This window comes from Cryptomeria japonica, chromosome 2, assembly GCF_030272615.1.
Source record: "Cryptomeria japonica chromosome 2, Sugi_1.0, whole genome shotgun sequence".
NCBI lineage: Eukaryota > Viridiplantae > Streptophyta > Pinopsida > Cupressales > Cupressaceae > Cryptomeria > Cryptomeria japonica.
In genome coordinates this window covers 273,662,451-273,689,321 of record NC_081406.1, presented here as the reverse complement: position 1 = coordinate 273,689,321, position 26,871 = coordinate 273,662,451, and positions in this window count along the sequence as shown.

The window sequence follows — 26,871 nt, the reverse complement described above, 5'->3', positions numbered from 1 at the left end:
TGTGTATGTGTATGTGTATGTGTATGTGTATGTGTATGTGTATGTGTATGTGTATGTTTATGTACATATGTATTTAATTTTAATGTTTCTCTAAAGTAATTTGTATCAAATGTTTTAATTACTTTGAATTGTACTTTAAATTAAAATTGTATATCATTTTGAAATATGTTTGAATTAGTTTAAAATAGTATTGAGAATTAGTTTGAATTATTTTAAAAAAATTTGAATAATTATTTTTAAAATTCTTTGCTTTTGTAATTATGTACATACAGATATTTTCAACATGGTTGATCAGGCATTAGATGGTAGTGTTCATCGTGAGGGCATTGACCAAACATCTAGGCAGTCTGGTCAAATGCTTTCTAGTGATAGTGATGTCAAGGCTCAACTTTTTGCCGAAACTACTCAGGCCCTACAGCATGCTCTAGACCATCTTGCATCCACATTAGATTCTGCCACTACCTAACCTAATAAGGATAGGGCAGAGACTGTTACAGATGATTTGCTACACATGATTGACACTATTCAAACATATAATCCTTATGATGATATGTCTGTTGATTCTTTCTATATCTCCCTTTCTCGTAGTGTCACTGGCATGGTGAAATGGGAAACCGTGAGCAGGGATGTATCTTCTACACAGGTCCATACTATGTTCCCCCATTACTAGGGTCTAAGATAATGTTAAGATTAGAGGATATTTAGTTATGATATGCAGTGATCCACTTGTGGAACCATTCATATATCCTAGATGGTTGGTAGATCATCATATGTGGCCAAAAAAGGATGAGTTGCCACTTTATTTCTGAAAACAATTATTTGTAGTGTTTCACATGGGCTTAGACATTGATTATACATCTATACCAGTGAATGCTAGATAGAGGAGAGGGAGGCTTAGTGATAAATTTAGACAACTTGATGCACCAACGATCATTAATAAATGAGCATTAGTTGGTCCAAACCTTTTGGTTCTACCAAAATGTTTGGAGTTATCATAGGCAGCAGATGCAGTAGCTGATGATGCTGATGACATATCTACTCTAGCATTGCACAGATTGCCACTCAGGTCGACTAGATGACATGTGATCATGTTGGGAGATATTTGTTGCGATCACAGGGTACCATTCTGCAGACTACAGATGCAATATATAGCAGTGGCACTGATCTTTACACCTATGAAGACATACCATCTCCACTTGATATTGCATGGTTAACAGAGGTTGATCCATTGTAGGAGATGAGTGAATTATTGTCTAGTGATTTATTTGTTGGAATTCTACACTCTTATGAGAACAGTTGATATTGTCACTGATGGCAACCAACTGGCAACCATCTAGCAACCATCTAGCAACCAACCAATAGATACCAGCACCGACAATAGATTTCTACATACATTGATAGGCACTTCACTAACATCGGCAACAATGCATATCGACACTCAGGCCGACATGGAATAAACTTTTGTTTATTGTATTTTAATGTAAATATCTTTTGTAAGCCGACATGGTACATTGTAATAGACTCATATATGTATGAGATCTTATAGGTCATTTTATGTAAGTAGATGGATGAGAAGTATAAGGAAATTTTGTATGAGGTGATATAGTTGACAATGAAGGTTTTGGTTATTGATTGAGCTTAAACCGGTATTAAACCTGGCATGAGAGATGTTGTTTTGAAGAAATACATTGTATTGGATTTTGATAATCCATTTTGTAGTCAGTGTGACTCTTTATTGAGCAGTGAGCTCTAGGTTGTTGGCCTCCCTGCATGTGCAGGCCCCTCATTGTAAGTAGTATTTATTCATTGGCCAGTGAGTAAATATTGTGGGTCACAAATCCCACTGAGGTTTTTCCCACACCAAGTTTCCCTGTTAAATATCTTGTGTTATGGTGTGTTTCTATGCCGTCTCTAATATTTCTATTTATTGCAATAATTCTTATTTACCGGTACACTGTTTTGGGATGCTATTAATAAGTTTAAATATTTTGCTAGCCAGTTAGACACTGATTCACCCCCCCCCCCCCCCCTCTTAGTTTCTTTGGGACTGTCATTGAATCTAACATTATTGGATTCGTATACACTTCTTTCTTTGATTATTGGGATCCCACTCGAGGATGTACCAACACAGGTGAGACAACATGTACATGGAGGTATAGCATCTCAATGTGATATGAGGTGAGGGGAGGGAATTCTGGTGCATCCTACAACCCCTCCACCATATACATTAGTTGATCCAACACCACCTCCTTAGCCTACACCAGGTGATCTGACACCTGAGTTACCATGTCCTACACCACTACTGCCTATTACTCTTACGATTCCTTCTCAACCTCATGGTCACTATACTAGTCTTCTTATTGATAGTTTAGAGGATCCATCACTAGATATAGACGTTGATCATTTGTCCTTCCATTCATCTGAGGTCAACAGGATCAGGAGAGCCTTCGAGTCTCGTGAGCTACAGACTGTAAGGTCATATTATTTATTTGATTTTAAAATTTTGGATTTCAACTTCAAAATTGTTTTTGATAAAGATAAACAGGTTTTATAGGGACTTGAAACGCAGAGTATTACAGACCAAGGCCAACAAAAAAATAGACAATAAAACTAAGAAAACAAGGGACAAACCCCACATAGACCAAAAGCCAAAAAACCAAAATAACTGAACCAAAAAATAGGGCAAAGAACTCAACTAAGAGAGTGCATCAATTCAATATTTTTCTGAATAATCCTCTTATTAATTTTCTCCAAATCCTCCATGATGATTTTGGAGGTTCCTTGGTCCTGGTTCTTGTGAAAGGACCTGAGCTAGTCTTCCCATCAGCAACAGTCTGTCCACCCTTCGACGAATTCTTTTTCTTCTTTTCTCCCAAGGGAAGGTCATTGGCGATGGTCCTGGTTCTATATTCATTCATCATGGAATTAATTTTTTCCAATCCATCAACACTATTTTTCATCACTTGCGTACTGATTTCCACTCGATTGTTCAGGTTTTCCTTGATCTCACTCACATCCTCTTCTAGCTTCTCAATTTTGCGTTCATGGACAACCTTCATAGTTTCAACATCCTAAGAAATGTTCTAGATCATACTCATGATCTTCTTAGTTTTACTGGGCCCAGGGGATTCCATGAAAGTATCAATAATTCCTTTAATCCCATCTTTCAGGGATCCAATTTCCTTATCCACCCACTTCTACCAGTTCTCCTGACTTCTAGTAGCCTCCAAAAGCAGATTTCCCAGCACCCTCTCCTTTTTCTTGCCTTTATTTTCCTTATTCACAAACCCCTATTTCTCATCATCCACATTGATAGGAATGTCCAGCCTAATCTCTTGGTCCAAGATTTTGGACCCACTAGATTTGGTTAATTTTGTTTTGTTTTTGGTGGGGGGCTCTAGGTCTTGCATTTTCCCACTGCTAGATTTGAACTTACTTGCCGTCCACCTTGGAGGATTGATTTTCCTGCTACTATTAGTTCCTAGGGTCACCATAAGCTCCCCTTCTTTCTTTGGCCTATACTCAGGGTCCTCCGTATCCATGATGTCATGCCAATCCATGGCAGTACAACTGTCATCCTCATCCATCTTCGTATCAAAAACCAACTGCACATTAGGGTCAGAGGAGGAAATGTGGTTTTTATCCTTGGGGAAGGGTTTCACTTCATCAGCTTGGGTGTATTCCATAATCAACAAGATAAGCCCTTCATGAATCATAGGGTTATCCTGGTTTTCAAAATGTTTAACTAAACTATTCTCCAAGAACGAAACCAAATAAAAGGGGATGGAAATAAATCTATCATGCCTAAAATGATTTAAGATAGTAAAATGATGCGATAAAATGCTAGCATATCTACCATCCAGGGTGATGTACCTCATGATGAATTCTGTCATATCAGCCCAGAGGGAAATCAACTCTTTCGTGTTATAGCCACTGTCTGCCATTTTTGTGACCCTTTGTCATTCCTTTTCCTTATCATAAAAGGAAACAATAGCCTCCTCACCCAACTTCTTATCTCTATAGAATTTCCTGCCTTTCATATCCAGACCAGTAAGAATGGCAACCAGGGTTTCATCGACTTGAAACTCCGCACCAAAAGCAATCAGCACACCCTTATTCCAACCTTTAACACAACTTTCCTTAACAATGGCAGAATGACCATGCAGTCTCTCCAAAAAGGGCACCATCCCACCATTAGAAATTTCCTCCCAAACCTCCTTATTCTTCTACCATTTATCATAGGTTGTGAGTTCAAACCTATTCTTTTCACCTCCCATTTTGTAGCATGAACAAATCAGACAACGAGACTCTAGAAAACCCAGGAGGAAAACAAACTAGAAATAGGGCAAACTGAAAGTTCTAAAACTTCTCAAAGTGGTAATAATTCGAAAAACCACCCCAATAGTTCCTATCCCATCATAATCTTTCATTATAAATTTCATTGGAAAGGTCAAAGATCTCGACATCATTTCTTTCCAGGTCACATAGAGTTTTCGGGAAAGTTTCGTTTCCTCTCCACCATTTAACTACCACGTTACACATCATCAAGTTGGCCAAATGATCCATCAGTTTATTTCCTTCCTGAAAAATGTGCGAGATCTTGAAATCCTCCAGGTCGGCTATCATTTCAAGGCAATCTTTGATTAAGTTTGAAATAGTCCAACTAGGCACCGTACGTCCCTTAATGCATTTGATAATGTTAAGCAAGTCACTTTCTAGCCAGACCCATTTGAACCCCTCCTTGCTCGCCATGTGTAGTGCTATGTAGGCGGCGCTCGTCATGTCAACTTCAAAATTGTTAACACAGTTTGAATTTTTAATTATATGCAGCATCCTATTACATTGGAGATATTAAGAGATTTGTAGCGTCCTTCTGCTTCTGCACATGGTCACAGTAAGGTAGACATTGTTATTTTTTCTGTAAGGTCATATTATTTAATTGATTTTAAATAGTCGATTTAAACTTCAAAATTGTTGGTTAACACAATTTTAATTTTGAATTATATATGATCCAAGTTTGCGGACCACGTTTGAGTTCTTCATCTCGGATACCTATGGCCCATGCACACTCTAGTGGTGCAGATGATGGATTGGACCAGGTAAAATTTGCATGTACTTATGTTGAAGTAAAATTTGTATACTTATAGTTAGATAATATTTGAATGTGCTTATATATATGTGTGCTTACATGTACTTTCTTGTGCAGGGACAACATTTAGGACATGGATCAGTGGAGGGTCGACCAACTTAGTTTATACATTGTCATTGTTTGATGAGATTATATGTATGTAGTGTGTGTAATTTTTTTTTACATATATGTATATGAAACTTGTTTGATGAGATAATATACATATTATACACACTTGTTTGATGAGATTAATTGTTTGTTTATTGCATGTGTCTATGTTATATTTTAATAATTAATTCAAGTCACATAGAATTGATCATGTTATTTTAGATGATAAATCTGGATATTTAGTTAATTGAATTGTTGATTTAATAAATTGAATTATTAAATCAATTAGTTAGTTGAATTGTTAATTTAATTATTAAATTAATCAAATCAATTAGCTAGTTGAATTGTTAATTATTGATTTTATTTAGTTAGTTTAATTGTTGATTTAATTATTAAATTAATCAAATAAAAAAGTGATTCAAACAAATTAATGAAATTATCAAGTCAATTCAATTCAATGAATTCATCAAATTAATTCAAATCAATTAATCAAATGAATTCACTGAATTAATCAAATCAATTCAAACCAATTCAATGAATTAGTCAAACTAATTCAAATCAATTAATCAAATCAGTTCAATGAATTAATCAAATTAATTCAAATCAATTCAAACCAATTCGATGAATTAATCAAACTAATTCAAATCAATTAATCAATCCAACAAATTAATCAATTAATTAAGTGATTCAAATCAATCCAATGAATTAATTATTTATCAATTCAATTAAGTGATTCAAATACATCCAATGATTTAATCAAATTAAATTAAATTAATTAATCAAATCAATTCAAACTAATTAATTAACTCAACTCAACTAAGTGATTCAAATCATTATAAGATAGCATGCAACAAATTAACTCAACTTGTGCAAATTTTGATTTCAAAGCAGTTGCAACAAATAAACTCAAATGTACTTGTGTACATATGTATATATTGCAATTTAGAATTACTCAAACGTATATGTATATGTATATGTATATGTGTACATGTGTACATATGTTGCAGAAAATAACTCAAATGTACATCTATGTACATATGTATAGCGATCCAAAAAATAGCTCAAATGTACATACGTACATATGTATGATGATCCAAAAATAATTACATACATATATATATGCATATATATACATGTATATATACATATATGTATATATAGACATGTATCATGGTCAAAAAAATGCACGAGTTCACTTGTTCTAATAAATTAAGTGAGCTCATGGTACATAAAATTTGGATCCTCTCTATCTTTTACTATCTCTAATATCCTTTCATGATCTTCGACAGGCAGCCTCCACTTTTGGGGTCCACGACCTCTTTTTTGTAAAGTTTCAAAATTTAATCTTGTTGCTATAACTAAATGACTATAATGCAAAAAAATCTAGTTGGGCATGTATTCAGTAAATGTAACACCATTGTTATCTATCTTTGTTTGTTGATAATAAGTACCTTCAACAATGACTGATCTAGTGGGATATTGTTGCCCATCAACATCTTCCGCTGATTCTGACAGTTTACATTTTTGTTTTGTGCATCGTAGTAGGTAATAGTCAACACCTTCTACATTGTCAGGATCTACAAGCACATAAAAATATCACCTGTACACGACAAATTACAAATAATTAAAATATAAAGTGTATGGTAAAATGTAAAAAGAATTCAAATTTAATTAAAATTTAAACAAAGTACATGAAAAAGCATAAGGATATTTAAATAAAATGCAAGTGTACCTGGCATAACTAAATCTGAAACACATTCATAATCAACTGAATATATAGGATTATGAATATCTACAATGTCACTTTCTTCAAAAGGAGGCATTGTGACAAATTGTTTCATCTCCCATTGTGAAACAAATCCATCTCTAATGTTTTGACATTGTTGAATATTTGCATTGTTTTCAATGCAATCAACACAAAAACATGATTTTTCTCTAACCTGAATCACAAGAGGTTTTCTATGTCCTGTAGTCATCACTTGATGCAAATTTCTAAAGCCATTAATTGGTTGGCAATTATAAGGATTGGATCGATCAATGTCTTTGACTTCCCAAAAATAGTTTTTGTTGTTTGTCATGCCACGTGCCCCAAAATGATTTTAGCACCATTCTACTATCTCACTTGAATTTCATATTGGCGAAGTGCATGCTTCACACAAGTTCTTTCTCCATCATGCTCTCCTTTTCCATGTCCACTCTCAAAAAAGTTCCACAAAAACTTTAGACCACATTTGGCATGTTGTTGTGACAACTAATTCAATGCTTTTGCAGATTTAAATTGTCCTATGAAGTTACAATTAAATCTATTATATTAGTTTACAAAACTTAATTATACTAAATAATTAAAAGACTACAAGAAATTTAATCTATTTTTTTGTGTACCAGCACATCCATAAGACCAAATCCAATGTTGTGAAGTATTCATCTGACGATGTATGATATTTTCAAAACAATTCTCAAAACAATGTGCTACATAACTCTTGTCATGACAAGTATCATCACTGATATGAAAATGAATTTATTTAATGATAATGAGTTCATCTTCACCAGATTCTACACCATCCACATGAAACTTTGCATGTCTATACAAAACTTGTACAAAAATGGCAACCTGCTTAGAATGATAGTATTGACTTTGAATCTCTGTGTGAGGACTCAACGTATAGTTCTCAGAGAAGTAGATACTATTGAAAGAATACAACCTGAAGGAAAGTAATTTTTTGAGATACGAAACTATTTTTCTTGCCATCTTGCACCATGACAATGTAGGATATGTGGATATATCATATTGTGAAATCTACACATAAAATCTTTGTAAGGCAATTCACTCTCTTTTAACATAATTTTTTTCAATTCAGCTCTTGACTTTGTTTGATATTTTTCATATTCAAATCTCTTTCATAGTTCTTCAAGAGACATCCAATAACTAGGCAATTGTTTGAGTTTGTCTTCTTTGTGATAATTTCTTACTAGAAATCATAGTCATTAATGCTCTCCATGCAACACTTAAATCAACAGTTTGACTTGTGCTCTCGATACATTTCAGAGCTTCTTGCAAATTTTCAACCACTATTTGATTTACTGATTCCTCTTATGATTCGTCTTGTTATCAACACCCATCAATTCCAAAACGGGGGTCATTTCTTTTCTCCTAAATAACTTTGCAAATAATTGTGCTCTTCCAATAAGAGATTTATCTTGAAAATATTCATCCCAAATTTTTTTGTTGTGTAGATTTATTGTGCTTTCTGGTACCTTATCCTCATCTGAAATCTCATTGAAAAGAGCATCTTCATCCATCTCCATCAAATCGGACATACCAAAGATTTTTTTTTTGGATTGACTAGGACCAATCTCTTCTCTTTCCTGAATCGAGACCACTTTATTGTCAATGGGAAATTATTCTTGAGCAGGTGTTGTATCCCTTTTTTGTCTCTTTTATTCAATCATACTTTCAAAATCTAGTCCTTTTATTTCCCATTGGACAAATTGTTATTGAGAAGCAATCCAAATTTGCAGACCCCTAAATACACATGCACATATATGTCAAGTCAATTGGACCCAACTTTAAATATAAATATATAGATATACACAATATATACACACATACATGCAGACACACAAACATACATGCAGACATAGAAACATAAATGTAGACACACACAGATACATACAAACACTTAAACATACATGCAAACACACACACATACATGCATACACATATACATAGTATATACATAGACATACACTTACATATATACATAGACACACATACACACACACACATACATACACACACATGTACATACACACATATACACACATACACACACACATACACTCATACACACATACTCATACATACACATACACTCATACACTGACATACACATACATACATACACACATACATACATAGATAAACATGGACACACACATACATACACACATACACACATGCACACATGCACACATGCACACATACACACATACATGCGCACATTCACACACACACACACATACACACACACATTTACATACATAGACATACACACATACACTCATACACTCACATACACATACATACACACACGCATACACTCATACACACATACACATACATACTCACACATACACATACATACATATACACACATACTCACACACATACTCACCCAAACACACATACACACATACATACACACACATACACACATATATACACATACTCACACACATACACTTACATACATACATACATACATACATACATACATACATACATACATACATACTCACACATTCACACATACATGTACGTGCACATACACATGCATGTACATATACACATACATACATACACACACACACACATATATATACTCATGCACATAAATACTCACACATACACCTATGCACACAGACATACATACACACATACACACATACATACACACACATACATACACACATGCACACACACACACACACACACACATGTACATACATACTCACACATTCACACATACACACACACACACACACACACACACACACATATACTCATGCACATAAATACTCACACATACACATATGTGCACAGACACACATACACACATACACACATACACACACACATACATACACACATGCACACACATACACACATACATACATACATACATACATACACACACATACACATACACACATACACACATACACACATAAACACCCATACATGCACACATTCACACATACATACATGCACACACATACACCAATACACACATACTCATACATACATATACACTCATACACTCACATACACATACACTCACACACTCACATACACATACATACACACTCATACACACATACACATATACACATGCGTACACATAAATACTCACACATGCACATACACATACACATACATATACATACCCACATACTCACACACATACACATACATAGATACATACACACATACATACACACACATACACACATGTACATACACACATACTCACACATGTAGACATACATACACATACACACATCCTCACACACATACTCATACATACATACATACACACATACTCACACATTCACATACACATGTACGTGCACACACACATACACACATACATACACACACATACACATATACTCATGCACATATATACTCACACATACACACACACATATATCTAAATATACTCATGCATGCATACATACATGTACATATACACACATACACACATATACAAACACACACATATACACACACGTGCATTCACATATATATGTACAAACATACATGTATACACATACACAGACATACACATACACACATACACATACACACATACTCATACAAACATGAATGCATACACACACATAAACACATACATGTACATATATATACACATTTACAAACACATATACATAAAGTTTTTGTAGCCATTTAGATGAAACATTGCAAACAAGAAGACACAATGATAGTTACAACTAGTGATACTATAAAAAATAACATGACCAATGTGTATGTTCATAGGCCAAATTCAACTCAATTTCTATGGGTCTAAACATAATCAAAAACAAATCATCCACTTTCTTATCCTAAGGTCAATGTTCTCATGGTGGTAAGGTCTGCCCACAACTTGGAATCTCTATCACCTCAAGTGTAGGGACACCTTGTGGGGTGTATTCACTAATTTTGCCTTTTTCATGCGAACAACTAGGGGCCTCTAAGACTCGAAGGATGACCCTATCACCCTCTCCCTAGAAAGCTACAAGTAGGTTATGCTAAGCCGAGGATTTTTGTCTCATCCCAAGGGAGCCTTATAGTGAGTGTCTTGGGGGGGAAACCATCTATCCCCTTGCACTGAAGTTATCATGATTTTTGGACCAAAAAGGGTGGGCCACTACTCTAAGGTGTTTAGTGGGGGGACTTCTACAGAACTTGGTGTCTACCCATGTGGTGACAGCTCATTCAAGAATCCACTCATCGTTCTCCACACAAGTGCATACACATAGTCTAGATACTAGGGAGTACCATTGGTGTAGATACATGTCACTAAGGTGTCGCAAATTTTAGGTAAAGTATTAATTTATATAGCAGACAAAAGAAAGTACCGCTTGGGTCGTTCCCCTCTAACCGGCCTTATGGGCTTCTTGGGGAGTTTAAATATTTTATTTTATCATCTTTAGGGTTCTATCTAAACACAAAGCATGCCAAAGGAATAAAACACCCCAAACAAGTTAATTAACCCCAAAATGGAATAAATATGTGAGCCTAATTGAACTAGAAAGGAAAAACAAACAAACATGCAAACAAACTTTCTAATAGTATTTAAATGAAAAATGGGTAAAAACTCAATTTATACACGTAATTTAGATATTAAAATATTAATAAATTAAAATTTGTTAGGATTAATGATAGTCCCAAAGATACTGAGAGGGGGGGGGGGGGGTGAATCGGTATCTAACCAGTTTATAGAATATTTAACCTTATTAAGTATTTTGCATTCCAAAACAGTGTACTAGTAAATAAGAATTAATGCAGCAAATAAGAACAATAAAGATAACATAGAAAACACACCATAACACAAGATGTTTAATGAGGAAACCCAGTGTGGGAAAAACCTCGGTGGGATTTGTGGCCCACAATATTCACTCACTGGCCAATGAATAAATATTACTTACAATGAGGGGCCTACACATGCAGGAAGCCCAACTGCCTAGAGCTCACTGCTCAATCTACAAAATAGAAGTCTCACTGACTTACAAAATGGATTATAAAAATCCAATACAATGTACTGCTTCAAATCAGCATCAACTATGACAGGTTTAGTACTGGTTTAAGCTCATACTATAACCATAAACCTTATACAAAATCTTCCTTATGCATTCACATATATCTTCCTTATTATTTGCTCATTCCTATTCCATCTCATATCTCAAAATGGTTTACAAGATCTCATACATATATGAGTCTATTACAATATGCCATGTTGGCTTTACAAAAGATAATTATAATTAAATACAATAAACAAAAGTTTATTCCTGTCGGCTAGGGTGCCGATATGCATTGTTGCTGCTGCCGGTGAAGTGTCTGTTGGTGTCGGTGCCTGTCGATGGTTTACCAGATGAATTCCACAAGGTTTCCTGAAGGTTTCCATCAATGAAAACACCATCATTTCTCATTAGAGTGTAGAATGCCAACAATCTCCCCCTTTGGCATTGATGGCAACACTCATGAGAAAAATCCAAAAATTGTTTCCAAAAAGTGAAGTCCAAAAATTTACCAAAAATATGTGCTCCCCCTAAGCAGATGATCTCCTCTGAATAGCCATTTTTCTTTGTCCACTAGTCCCCCTTTGACATCAATGACAAAGGTTGTAAAAAATTGTCAAACGAGTGCAAAATTTCACCTTAAGGTTTGTAACTGGTTGGTTACAATCTAAAATATATCAACCAAAACCAAATTTAAACTCTGCATGAATCTATTGCTATCATTCATGGTTGCCTCAGTTCATTGGATTGTGTCGGTGAGATGATGCATATGCTCCTTTGGTGATCTTTCTCCTTGAATTAATGCCTTAGAGATCTCATTTCTTAGAGAGATAAGGTTATCCAATTTAGGACTAAGTATATACTTAAGCTCTCTGGCATTTGCCTTGATCCTTTCTTTTTCCTTCTCAAATTTATCCAACTTTTCCTCAAATCTTGCTATTTCTTGCTCAATAATTGATATAGGTTCGGATGAACCAATAATGTTATCAGCTATATCATCAATTTCCTTCTGTACTCTGCTTATCTCTTTTTCAATGTCTTGAGTCAACAGATGTGGCTTGCATGTTTCTCTGTATAGTTCCTTATACTCCAAAATTGTTGTATTCAGTGCTGGGAAAAGTGTGTTAATATGTTTAGTGCACTTCTTTATGTCTCCTCAAAGAATTTTTCCTTTTCTTTTTCCATTTTCTCTTTGAATGTATCCTCATTTACTTTATCAACTGTTATTTTACATTTCCAGCAATAAATTTAGACAATGTGTTTAACTGACCTAAAGAATCCTTTACATGATCTACATTACATTTTGGTGAAATCATCTTAAGAATATGTATTGTATCATCAATTTCCTTGTAGGCCAATGCATTACAGTCAGTTATCTTCTTAATAGAGCCCAAAAGTACCTCTGTCACATTAGTAGGTCCGAATTCGGATGTTTGACCAAATGCCTTTATTATTTTAGTGCTTCTAGTATTAGTAACCAATTTGCTTGTATCAACCTCCGGTGGGTCAACTTGAGTTTCCATTTCAGCTAGAAATAGTTTGGGTTTCTCAGTGATTACCAGTTTCACTGTCTCAGTATGTACTTGTGCCTCTGTTGGTTTCTCTGTTGGTTTCTCTGTGTTATCAGAGTTGTCAGTATCTCCGTCTCTATAGATTTCTCAGTGCCAGGATCTATGCCACCGGTATTCATTCCACTGTCCAAAGGTTTCTCTGTATGCTCAGTTTGCTTTGTTTGTATTTCAACCTCAACATTCTCTGTCAGTTGCTCAACAATGTTTCCACTACCATCAATATCATTTAGTACCTCTGTGTTGTCCTTGTCCACAACAATGTTCACTTCCTGAGTATCAACATTCATGGTGAATAGAATTTCTGATTCAGAGTTAGTGTCATCATGTGTTATGTCCACATTTTCAGTAGCCAGTGTATCATCAGTATGTACCGGTGTAGTATCCAAGGGTGGTGGTAAGTTGTCAGTTATTTTGATGTTTGATATTCCACCAACTTTACCTTTCCCCTTTCCCTTGTCCTTCTGATATACTTTGAATGTTTTCTTAAGTCGGTTTAATTCATCCTGTTTTTCCTTTTCTACAAAAAAGATATCCCATTTATCAGCCATTTCCTCTACAATTTCAATAACTATACCATCCATTAAGCTCACTTGCTAGTGACCACTAGCAAAATTGATCTATTAGCTTCACAGATTGGGTCATCAATTTCCTCTTTCGAGTTAACTGGATGTACAGCTAGAAGTTTTTCAACCTTAAGTTTATTGTCTAACTCCATTACTGCAATCCCTTTTGCATCTAACGTTCTATATAGATCATTTGGTCAGTCATGTGCCACTTCAATTAACACTTTCTTGTATATGTCCAGATGTAGAATTATACTGTTTTCAATACTTTCCTTTTCTGAATCAGTGAATGTGTTATACAATTTACTCACATTTGCCAAGTTACCATCATCAGTGATTTCATTCAGTAAATTATCCAAAGGAGGTATAACCTATTTCTGTTTCTTCTTGGATGTCAACTTCTTTTCCGGTTGTCTTATCGCTTGTTGCTTCTTTCTCAGAGTTCTTGTTTTCTTGGGTGAATGAGAGGGTACCGGTGTGGGTTTTTTCTTCTTATTAACTCTCTTGAATTTTGCAGGTATTTTACTATCAGATGATGTACCAACCGGTGAGATGTGTGCCTCTTGTTGCAATCCTTCCAGTTCACTTTCCTTTGTTCCAGTAAGGTTCCTAACATTTTCTTTTATTTCCTTTACCTGTTTTGATGCACTCCTTATGTACTTTTCTCTTTTCTTTCATTGTTCGTACACCACTATCAATTGTTTTTTCACTACCAAAAACATTTTTTGTTGCTTCTCTAGGTGCTTCTAACAGGGCTTTAGCATAAGTCTCAATAATATTCACATCAGCCTCATACCCCATTTCAGTTACCCAGACAGTTCTAGGAAGAACTGCTTCCATCCATATTTCATCTTTCTTAATCACAAAACAAATTTCATTATCATATTTATCTACTATACTCCGTGGTAGTCTCTCTCTAGTTTTCATTTTGGCTTGGAAAGCTTTGAAATATTCAGTTATATTATTTTCCCTAGCAGTACCCATGCTGGTGAAAGCTTCTTGCAATTGTTTGCCTACCAGTATGTCTTATCCAAAATCTTTCTGTCCAATACCGGGAATTTATTTTGAGAAATACAAAATAAGGCATACCAAAAGATTACCAAAATGAAATGTCCCTCTCTTTTCACCTTTTATCTTTTTCAAGTTATCTACTAGTTCATCCTTCGGCCATTCACACACATCTATTTTTGCATTATTATTTACCATATCATAAGCACTTTTAATGCAAAGACTAGAAACTCAATTAAGTTGGTTTGCATGTGTAGTCTTGTAACCTAAAATAATACTTATGAATCTCACATTGATATCCTTGATGTCATTTACTCTCAGAGATCTACTATCAGATGTTGCTCCGGTTAAGGTCATGATTGTGTTGCTTTGTACCTTCTTTATCTTGTCTAGTCTGCTGTCGGTTGAGGGTAAACCTGTCACTGCCCTAACTGCTTGCTGGGTGACTTTGCAGATTGAATCTAACCAAAGAAATTCTCCATGTGCCCTACTTAGGACAATTCTTACAACTTCATCCAAAAATTTAGAGATGTTCAAGATTTCCACAAAACCTAAAGTCTCAATAACCTTGTGCTCGGGTTTGACATTTCCATTTTCATCACAAATTATGGTTTTAAACATCTTTAACACTTCCTCAGAACCTAATTCTTCAATATTGCAGTGAATATAAATCCTAGGGTCTTCAGCATAAGCTACACCTTTAGGAATTTTTTAAAATGTGCCTATGGAATCATCTTGCTTAGCTATCTCGGGAATAATTTTGAAAACGGGCCTAGGACATTTTGTAATTTCCACAATAGTAGGGTTTACAATAAATTCAGGAGTAGAAGAGGAAGCCATTTGAAAAATACCTTAAGCTGCCTGATAATGTTTGAGTGCTTGAAATAAATTTCTTCACTTCTTTGCCTTGAATGCCTTTTCTCGAATTTTGCACTCTTTGATAATTTGAATGCTCGATAATTCAAAAATGAAGGAAAACCGATGATTTATAATGAAATTTGTTTCAACAACTGCAATAATTGCTCGTTGGTTAAGTGAAAACTTATCACATCTGCCGGTAAAGAATAAATCTATCTTCTCACCATCTACTAAGGGTAATCTGCATGATATTCAACCTGCTGCAATACTCCCAAAGGGTTACTTCTTAGTTGGATGAAGAGTCTCCTGTCGGTGGAGTAATACTTTGTTCTACCGGTGAAGGAATAGTCTCATCAAAATTCTGCTCTGTCTTTCTAATCCATTGTCTTGAAAATTCTTGCTTTACCTCATCAACCTTTTCTTTGCCTTTCAAACTGGGTCCTTTATTATTTGTCGGTGAAGTTTTGCTTCTACAAAATTTTGCAATATGTCCAATTTTGTTACAAGCATAACAAGTCACATTATTCTTCTGAATAGCCTTTCCATATCCTATGTCAGTTTGTGTTCTGCATTGATTAGATAAGTGCCCAAATCTTCCACAAACATAACATCTCACATTCATTCTGCAGTTTTGTGAATTATGACCAACTTTGTTGCATTTGGAACATTGACCATTGGGTGCATTAATGTTCTGATTGTTTCTAGATCTACACTGATTTTTTCTATGACCATACTTGTTATAGATAAAGCATTTCCCATTAAATTTGTAAGCATTAGGTTGTCTTACCAATTTACTGTGATCATAATTGTTTGCAGTACCGGAACTTTCACTAACTTCAAATCCAAGTCCATTAGTATCTCCATTATGTTTTTGACCTCTCAGCATATCATCAAGTTCTTCTGAACTTTTCTTGAATTTCTCTTTGTGTTTTAATTTGCAGTAGCCAACTCATTTTCTAGAATTCCCATTTGTCTCATAAGTTCAATTTTATCATGTTGCATGTGAATTGGATCTATCTTTAACATATCATTTTCATGACTGAATCTTAGATTTTCATTTCCAACATCATTGAGTCTCCTAGTCAAGTCATCTTCATTCTTCTTCCTGTCTTCAATGTCTTTACAAAATTTCATAGTCATATCTTCCATTTCATTCGTCATAGTCATGTTTTCTTGTCTCATCTTGTTCACAAGCTCATTAAGAATTTCCTTTTCATCATTATCATTCTGCATCTTCTCATGAAGTTCTTTTCTTGTATTTCTAGCAATAGTAAGATTCTCCTAAAGTCCTTGAATGAATTCCTATGTAGTCCTTAGATCATCTTCAAGTTTGATATTCTTCAACTTTTTTGAATCATAGTCTACAAGAGCTCCTTCCAATTGCTTTCTTAAGTTCTCCATTTGTACCAGTGTCAGAATCTTCCTCAAGCTGTTAGGCTTTTGAAAATAAAAGACCAGGATCTGATACCAATTGTTAGGATTAATGATAGTCCCAAAGATATTTAGAGGGGGGGTGAATTAGTATCTAACCAGTTTGTAGAATATTTAACCTTATTAAGTATTTTGCATTCCAAAACAGTGTACCGGTAAATAAGAATTAATGCAGTAAATAGGAACAATAAAGACAACATAGAAAACACACCATATCACAAGATGTTTAACGAGGAAACCCGGTGTGGAAAAAACCTTGATGGAATTTGTGACCCACAATATTCACTCATTGGCCAATGAATAAATATTACTTACAATGAGGAGCCTGCACATGCAGGAAGCCCAACTGCCTAGAGCTCACTGCTCAATCTACAAAATAGAAGTCTCACTGACTTACAAAATGGATTATGAAAATCCAATACAATGTACTGCTTCAAATCAGCATCAACTATGTCAGGTTCAGTACCGGTTTAAGCTTATACTATAACCATAAACCTTATACAAAATCTGCCTTATGCATTCGCATATATCTTCCTTATTATTTGCTCATTCCTATTCCATCTCATATCTCAAAATGATTTACAAGATCTCATACATATATGAGTCTATTACAATATTCCATGTCGTCTTTACAAAAGATAATTAGAATTAAATACAATAAACAAAAGTTTATTCCTATCGGCTGGGGTGCCAGTATGCATTGTTGCCATTGCTGGTGAAGTGTCTGTTAGTGCCGGTGCATGCTGGTGGTTTACCAGATGAATGCCACAAGGTTGCCTGAAGGTTGCCATCAATGACAACACCATCATTTCTCATTAGAGTGTAGAATGCCAACAAAAATAACCTCAAAAATATTAAATTGAATAAAAAATACCTTGTAAAATTCGTCAGCAATACATCCAAATAGTCGTCAAATTGACCCTGCTAATCTAGCTAGTTGACTTCGCAAATAAAACAAAAAAAACAAAAAAAACAATTTTTTTCACTTGGTTGGATGAGGGACCAAGTTTGGCGAGCATGAGTCCGTCCAGACTAGCCAATGTGGCACCAAAATGGCCATTTTCTCTGCATTTTCACCAAGGCCAATTTTTCGTCAAACAAATTTTTTTTTACAAAAAATGAAAAATACCCTTTTGCAGAGCTCGAAGTCATGAATCGAGTCATATAGTTTTTTTACTATTTTGTTAATTTTTCATATTTATTATTAATTAAACATTGCGAGTATCTTTTTAATGTTAAAAAAGAGACTGATTAGAGATAAAAAATTAAATATTAAATAAAATAAAAAAATCATTTTTCACTAGATGAGACAATCTTCTCAAAAAATGTATTTTTTTTGTTGGTTAATGATAAATTTAGTAGTCAAAAGGTGACGTCGAATGAAAACTATCAAATTTAGCTATGTTGGACTTCAAAATATTATAACGAGAAAAATATACATCAAAATTTTTATTTTTATTTTTTTAACACTGCATATATGTATTCTCTATTTGGAAAATAAATCCGAAAAAAATAAGTCCATTTCATTTTTTTAGGTGACACCGACTAGAACCCCTAATTTTAAATAGACATAAATTTTATTAATATTTCTACTTTTGATCAATTTACATCATTTACAAATTCAATTTAGAAATGTCCTTTTTATGATATCGAAGTTAAACAGTTTTAGTTCTGTTGGCCAATGCCTTTATAAAAGTGTGACACAACATTGTGCTTTTACCCGCAAGAACAAATGATGTTGCTGCCCCAAAATATTTGCAATTGAAATAGCATCACCTCTTTTGACAAAGAGCTCCCAATTAAGTTAACTACTTGTGTCATAGGGTGAGGAGCAACATGAAGGGTGAGAAGAGTGCTAAGGCACTACTTTCTGACCAAGAAAGAGAGTAATATCACCTGAAAGATCTATTTGAACCCCATCAAATTATTCTTGAACAAATTCATTAAATTCTTTAAATTTTCCAAGAGAATGAGAACCACTCTGATGAAAAAGACAATTCTCAGTACTTTCTTTATGATTTTTGCTAAACTTTATGAATGGAAAAACAACATCCTTATCATACTTTAATTTTTAAAATATTTTAGTTCCTAATCTTTCCTTATCATCAATAAGATTAGGCCTTGTCTCTTGTGATGTTGTATAAGGATTGTTAGAATAAGAAAGATTGTCATCTATGATTTTAACTATGACTCTATCAATGAGTCCTTGCATTCCATTTTGAGAATCAGGACATTCATTGGTAATGTGATCATTTGTTTGATGATATGAGTAGAAAGGAGTTTTTGAAGAAGAAGCACTTTTAGATGAACGATACGTTTTTTGTCTTGCAAGATGATCTTTGAAGTATTGAATCCAATGGAGCTCATCTATAGGAGAATTAGTATAATGTCCTAGGCCTTCTGTGCTAGCTTGTGTAGGAGGGTTTAGAGGGACTCTAATTCCTTGTTCAAGTTTTCCATGTCCTTGTCCTCCAAAATCTTGTTTTGATATTAAGTTAAAGTCACTCCTATAAGAATCTCTTAATTGGAAAGGAGGAGAAAAATTATAATGAATTTATTTTAAAATTTGTAGTGTAAGTGTGTTTAGAAGGGACAAAGGGATAAGTAGATGAAGAAGGTGATAGCTTTGAAAATTGATTGCATGAAATTTTCAAATTTTGAGCTCAAAAACATTGATTTTCAGGTTTTACTTGTATCCTCTATGAATGATCCAAGGTCTAGGGTTTAGGGTTTATCAAAATTTCTTACATTTTGTGAAGAAAACCCTAGCAATGATATATTGTGATGTTCCTTTTTCCCACTTAAATCTGAGGGTAACCTTTCCATGAGCGGGGTCATCCTATTCCCTAAACATTAAGTGATGATCAACCAGTTTGTGAAATATGGTATTCCTAAGTCATTCGTATAGAATTTCTTATGACCGGTTTTCCTTTTAAATATTTGTGCCTGTGCTTGTATTTTCCTAAGTCCGAAGAGTCCTAAGTACTCTGACCATTTGCTAAAGATAGGATGGATCCAACGGTTAGCACTTCCCCATGATTAAAGATGCGAGGATTTTAATGACAATGGCATCGCGAGATTGTGCCATGTGTTATCGGCGGAAAGCAACAGGGTTAGCAGTGTAACCGATCGAAAGCATTGTGTTATCGGTTCACAGGTGGTAAAGGTTGATCTATTAACAGTCCCATCAATTTGCATGTACTCAGAATCAACGAGGATGTTTTATCCTGAGGTAAAAGGTGCTTGATTTTTAAATCCTGGAAGAGTTAATGGACGGTATGAAAAGAGGTAAAGATTGAATAGATCAGACGACCCTTGTGTTCCCATGATGGAAGTTGCAAGGAGATTATGGAGCGCAGCATCATGAGATGATGCCACATGTCCCAGGCTGATCAAAAAGACCTACAGTGAGGTTGCTGACAGAGTTTGGTCAAAGGATGATATGGAACTATTCAGTCAGGATTTTGTGGGTCCACGGATACAGATGGAAAGTCAAAGTGCTATGTCGGCAAGTTATGACTGATAGATTTGCCAAGGTGAGTGAGAGCTGTGGTTGATTTTCAAATAAGAAGTTAAGAGGGATTTTGAAGGCACCGTTCACAGCCCGAGGGAAAAGGTAGAATGAATGGGATTTAGACTTGTCAATTTAGGATTGATTAGACAATCAAAGATGATAGCTCAGAGATGTGAAAGGATTTGGATAAGCTTCCAGTTAAAGTGTGATGGATCATGATTTCTCTGATGAATTCACAGATTTGTCTGTTGGCAAAGATCCTGAAGTAGAAGAATATACACCCATGGAGGAATAAAATCAAGATAAAATCACTTGCATCAGATGGACCTTGACAAAAGAATGCAGTAGATGTGATATGCATGAATTCTAGTGTCCATAGCTAGCACAATAAATTGAGAACATTAGAGTGATGATGTTTCAAGAACATGAACTACTTGATGAAGTATTGTTCAACTATAAATATAGCAAGGTGGTGATCGAATTGGTAGAAGAGTATGAAGCCTTTTCATTTTCTAAATGCAGTTTTTCCTTCTACAGAGGAAATGATGTTTGAGAGAGCTTGTAGATAGATTTGCAATATACTATGTGATACCAAATGGATTTTTTCTCTCATATGTGAGTATGTCTATCGTGGCAAGGGGTTCTGAGAGAGAGCCCGCAAAGGAACAAAAAATGAACATGTTTGAGTAAGGAGCGACAACAATCCATCCATGTAGCTATGACCCCTCCCCATCATATTATGTTTACCCTCTAACTTCCCCTCCCACTCCCTCTGATCCTGGGCATGAAGGTTGAAGCTCTTCCTCTAGTTTAGAGGTGACTTTTCTTCTTGCTAGGACCCCGTTTCCTTTCCTCGGAAGGGAGACACTCAATAGGGAAAAAGTGCAACATCTCACACTCCATATGAAGGTGTTAGGGTGATAATGGCATGGCTCAAATGGTGTTTCCCCTACTAATTTTTAGTTAAGAACAATGATTCACAGGTGCCAGCGCATGGACATGTCAACAATTTTGTAACAAAATTGTGTACAACCTCTAAGGCTTGGTTTTGATGACAAGTGTCTTTTGGCCTAAAGCTTGTTGCTCCCTTACTTTTTATAAAAAGGAATTCAAGGCCATTAGTGAGGGTTCTGAATTTTCTTGAAGGATTTTTGCAAAATAGATCTTTTCTGCAGGGTTAGGTTCCAGGTAGTTCTAGAGAGTCGTAGGAAATAACAAGGACTGTAATGTTATTTTGCAGATCATAAAAGTAATAGAACAGTTGCAAGTTCTCTTTTTCAAGTGAGTTATTTTGTATTTGAATTTGTTGGTTATCATATGATAAAAGATAGCTTATGATGTTAATGCAAATATATTTTTCCTAATCTTTACTCTCCTATGTGCGATTTTATCTTCTTTTAAGAAAATGGGATCAAGGGTTTCATTTTTTTGTTGCATTGTTATGATGTATGTATTCTTCCATTCAATGCTTTAGTCCAAGGGGTTAATTAAAATGCTTGAATGATATTACAGAGAAAATAAGGCTTGCCATAGGATTTGATAAGCAGTTCAAGTGAAGGATCGTAAGCAGAAAAATACTGTAAGGCAGTATTGTTTTATGCTAGACCAGTTGTTAGATGAATTTTTATTAGATTTTAAGTAACACTTTTCATAGACTTTGTAACCCAAGTGAATAAGGCACTGGTAATTTCTAGCAAATGTCATTAGATTTTCAGTTTCCAATTTATCTTCTTTATGATTTCTTAGAACAAATCTTATAAATATTAGAATATCATTTGTTAAGTTTTATGTATTTTTTGACGGTCGTCCCACCTTCTCTCATATTCCAGCTTAAGGTTGAGGATCGCTAAAGGATTTTCCATCCTTGAGCACTCTCCCTTTCTGTTGAGTCATTTCATGAAAAAATATGCTTTGTTTTTCAGTAAAGTTCCTGAATATCATTATAGAGAGCAGGATATCTTACTGAAGGGATCACCCTCCCTGGTTTTGCAGAGCCTAAAGTGCAGAAGGACTTTCTATCCTTGTTATTGTTGGTCCAAGCCTGACATATATTGATAGTTGGAGGTGGCTCTCCATAGATATTTGGAGGAAATCAGCTTGGTCTCTACCCTATAGCAGTGTAAATCCATCATCCATTTTGGGAATCAATAGAAGGAATATGTTGTGAAGGAGGATTTCCCTTTCTATCATAATGCATATACTCTTTGGGAGATTGGGAGGGAAGATCCTTATCATATAAGGTCTCATCTTTGATTAATGTTATGTTGAGAGATAGATCACAAATAAAATGGATAACATTATCTTCTCCACAAATATTTTGATGACAAATATAGGCTCTAGGAGAATAAGGAGGATCTAGTAGAGAGATAGTTCAACACAAATAATTTGACATTTCCTCCCTTGTGGTGGGCTATGTGCATGAGAAGAAGATGGTGCCATGTTTCTCTTCAATGATTTATATCTATTACAGAGATCATTTATAGGAGTATTAGCTTATTCTTCATTCACATTAGATACCCTAGGAGAGGTACAAGTATTAAGTTTTCCATTAACATTTCTAGGATTGTGATCTACAAAATCTTTAAGGTGATCTACATATGCAATGGATTTTCCTAAAAATATCATAATAAAACAACATGAACTATAAATGAAAGATTTAAGATCTAATTGATTGAAAGGAAGAAATTTGGAGATCCTAAAAAATGCAATATGCCAAAGTGCTATGAATGAAAAGAAGCAATGTGAAGTAAAAGAAGCCATTATCCAACACATGATTATGATAAATGTAAGTCAATAACAAATTAATCATATGTTAAATAGAAAATAAATTAGATCTATTAAGAGTCATTATTGATTATATTTTTTAAAATCAAATTTGAAAATTAAAGTGATGAATTATGCCACCCACAAGTCTAATTAACCAAAATTAATTAGGGTTTTTATGAATTAAACCTCTAAATTTATATAATTTGATTAAAATGAGATCTATGAATGTAAATGTGAAATTTAAGATGTTACTAAATCAGATCTAAAATAATTAATCTAGATTAGACAACCCACAAGCTCAATTTTAGAATTTTAAAAATAGGGGTTTTTGTAAAATTAACCACTAAATTTTTGAAATTCAATTGGATATTAAACTTGTAAATGTAAACTTGAATTTTAAATTGAATAAAAAATAAAATCTAAGAGATCATAAATCAGAAATAAGGGTGTAAGATGCCAGGTTCACAAAAATGTAACGGGTGAAAATTAGGGTTTCCACCACAAGAAAAATGAAAATAACTAATTTTTCTTAGGGACCAATTACATTAGGGAAATATCAGAATTTGATAGATCTAGATTTTGATCATATTAGAGGGATATTGTGCCTCTTCTTTCCCTAGAGTTGAATTGAATTGTTAAAGATGTTGAAATTAGGGAAACCAGACTGAAACTGAAGTAATTATGCATGAATAGTGATCTACAATCATTAGATCGAGCCACAAACTTGGATTTGAGGATTATAAGAGTATTCAAACTTGTTCCCAGAAGGAGTTCTTTATTTTTTGGGACCATAGCGACGATTTCTCTTGTCCTCTACACTTTTTGCTCTCTAATAGGGGTTCAATTTGTTATTATAAATAAAGCTTATCCTAAAGATCACATATTTGTACTTGTTCATGCACACACTAGAGAAGGGAAATATGTTTGCGGTAGGGGTTTGCCTAGGTCAAAACCTAGTTAAGGAATTAAACTTGAATGAAATATTACAAATACTAAAACTAACAATGGAAATATATACCTCAAATATGCAACGCCTGATAATGATGGTTTGCTTCTTGAATGTAATCACATATATTGTATGAAATGGCATGAATATGAAAAATCCCAAATCACACACACATGATTGAATATGAATGGTCTGATTTTGCTCCATAATGATTGAATGAAGGAAATGCAACCTTGAAGATCTCTGGAAATTCTTGATGATGAACACTTCAATGCTTGAATGTTTTAGGTTCAATGCTTGGAGGCTAACATTGAAATGAATTGATCAAATGCCTTTATATATGAGATCCTAGGTCAATATATTGATCATATATATGCCTTTATATATGAGGTCAACCTCTAATGGTCACATAGAGTGACCAATTTCATTTCCCGCTAGGGGCCATCTGGTGGAATTGATTATGTGTTGCATTCATGTTTTGTCATTGATACCAACACTAGCTGTTTGGATGCTTTACTGACACCCTTTTGGTCTCGGTAGGTTGAGTGGTTTCTGGTTGATTTGGATCTGGCATGATTCGGTAGGCTCCGATATGATTTGGTTATTGATTTGACTTGTTTATGATAATCATGTTCATATTCAATAAGTTGGTTTTGGTCTGGTGATTGGTTGCTATCTTGTTTGCTTAGAAGCTTGGTTTTTGGTTCCGGTGAGGGTTTCACCAACAAAGATTTTGATCAAGATCTTTGATGAATTGCATTCATGGTGTTGGTGCAGCTTCTGGTGGAGTTTTAGGATGCTGATGGTGATCATGTTTGAAACTTGGAGGATGGAGATCATTGTTGTAGCGTGTGGACCTATACTGGGTCCCAGATGATCTAGGTTATGAACTGACTTTAATGCAGTAACGTGTGGATTGGACCTCTCAATGTGTTTTTGGGATGTCTTATGGGTCAAGGATATTAGTTGTTTGGCCCAAGGTTGACATGGTTTGTAATTATGTAATTGGTTTATTATTTGGCTGCCGACCTAATTGTGTATGGTTGAGGGTTTGTATATATAGATGTAAGATCTTATTGTAGCGCATGATCATGGTTATGTTAGAGGTCTTGGTCAAGGGATGTAATGTGCGAATAATGTAATATCATTAAGGCAGAGGATTTGGTTGATCATTGGAGATCGAATTGGGTTTATGTAAGAGGATTTAGTCCTCTGGTATTGAGCTTAACCAAAACTGTAGTCTGGCATAGGAGATGCTATCTTTAGCAGTTCAACACTTCTCTAGATTGTATTTTGGATTTCTATGTAGTCAGTGAGCCTCATTTTGTGATGAGTGGTGCGCTCTATATTGTTGGCCTTCCTACAAGTGCAGGGCCCTCAATTGTAATTCACATACTTACTATAGAAGTATTATCTAACTGTGGGTAGGCTTTCCACCATGGTATTTCCCTTTATCGAGTTTTCTACGTATAAAACTTGGTGTCATGTGGATGGTATTTATTCTATGATTATTGTTTATGTTTAATTGGTTTAACTGCTATTTTGATATTAATGTTTGGGTTCCGGTATTAAAGTTGTAATTGCTAATTGTTCCGGTAATCTGTGACAACTGATTTACCCCCCCTTCTCAGTTGTCTTTCAGTTATTTGAACTATCTAACAATTGGTATCAGATCTTTGGTCCTCTCTATAGAAAGCTTAACCACTTGAGGAAGATCCTATGGTGACTAACAGTTCAAGTTCATCCAGTTCTTCTGGATCTATCTTTCGAAGAGATATTTCGAGGCTTGATGGAACAAATTACATAGTATGAAAGATTCAGATGGGGACTCATCTGGGATGTCTTAGCAAGGAGATTTGGGAGATCACACATAATGGTGTCACACCTTATAATCCGGGATCTAGCAATCCTTCTTTGGAAAACCTGGATAAGGAGCTTAAGAATGATTGTAGAGCAAGAGAATCCCTCTTGTGTTCACTTTATGATCAACAAATAATGGGATTAATTGACAAATCATCTGGAAAGGCTATATGGGATAAGTTGGAGACTCTTAATGAAGGTGACCCTATAGTGAAGATTGCTAAACTTGATGGTTACCAGGTGAGATATGAAAACTTGAAGATGGAAGAAAATGAAAGGATTACTCCATTCATGGAAAGGGTAAATGAGATTGTTAT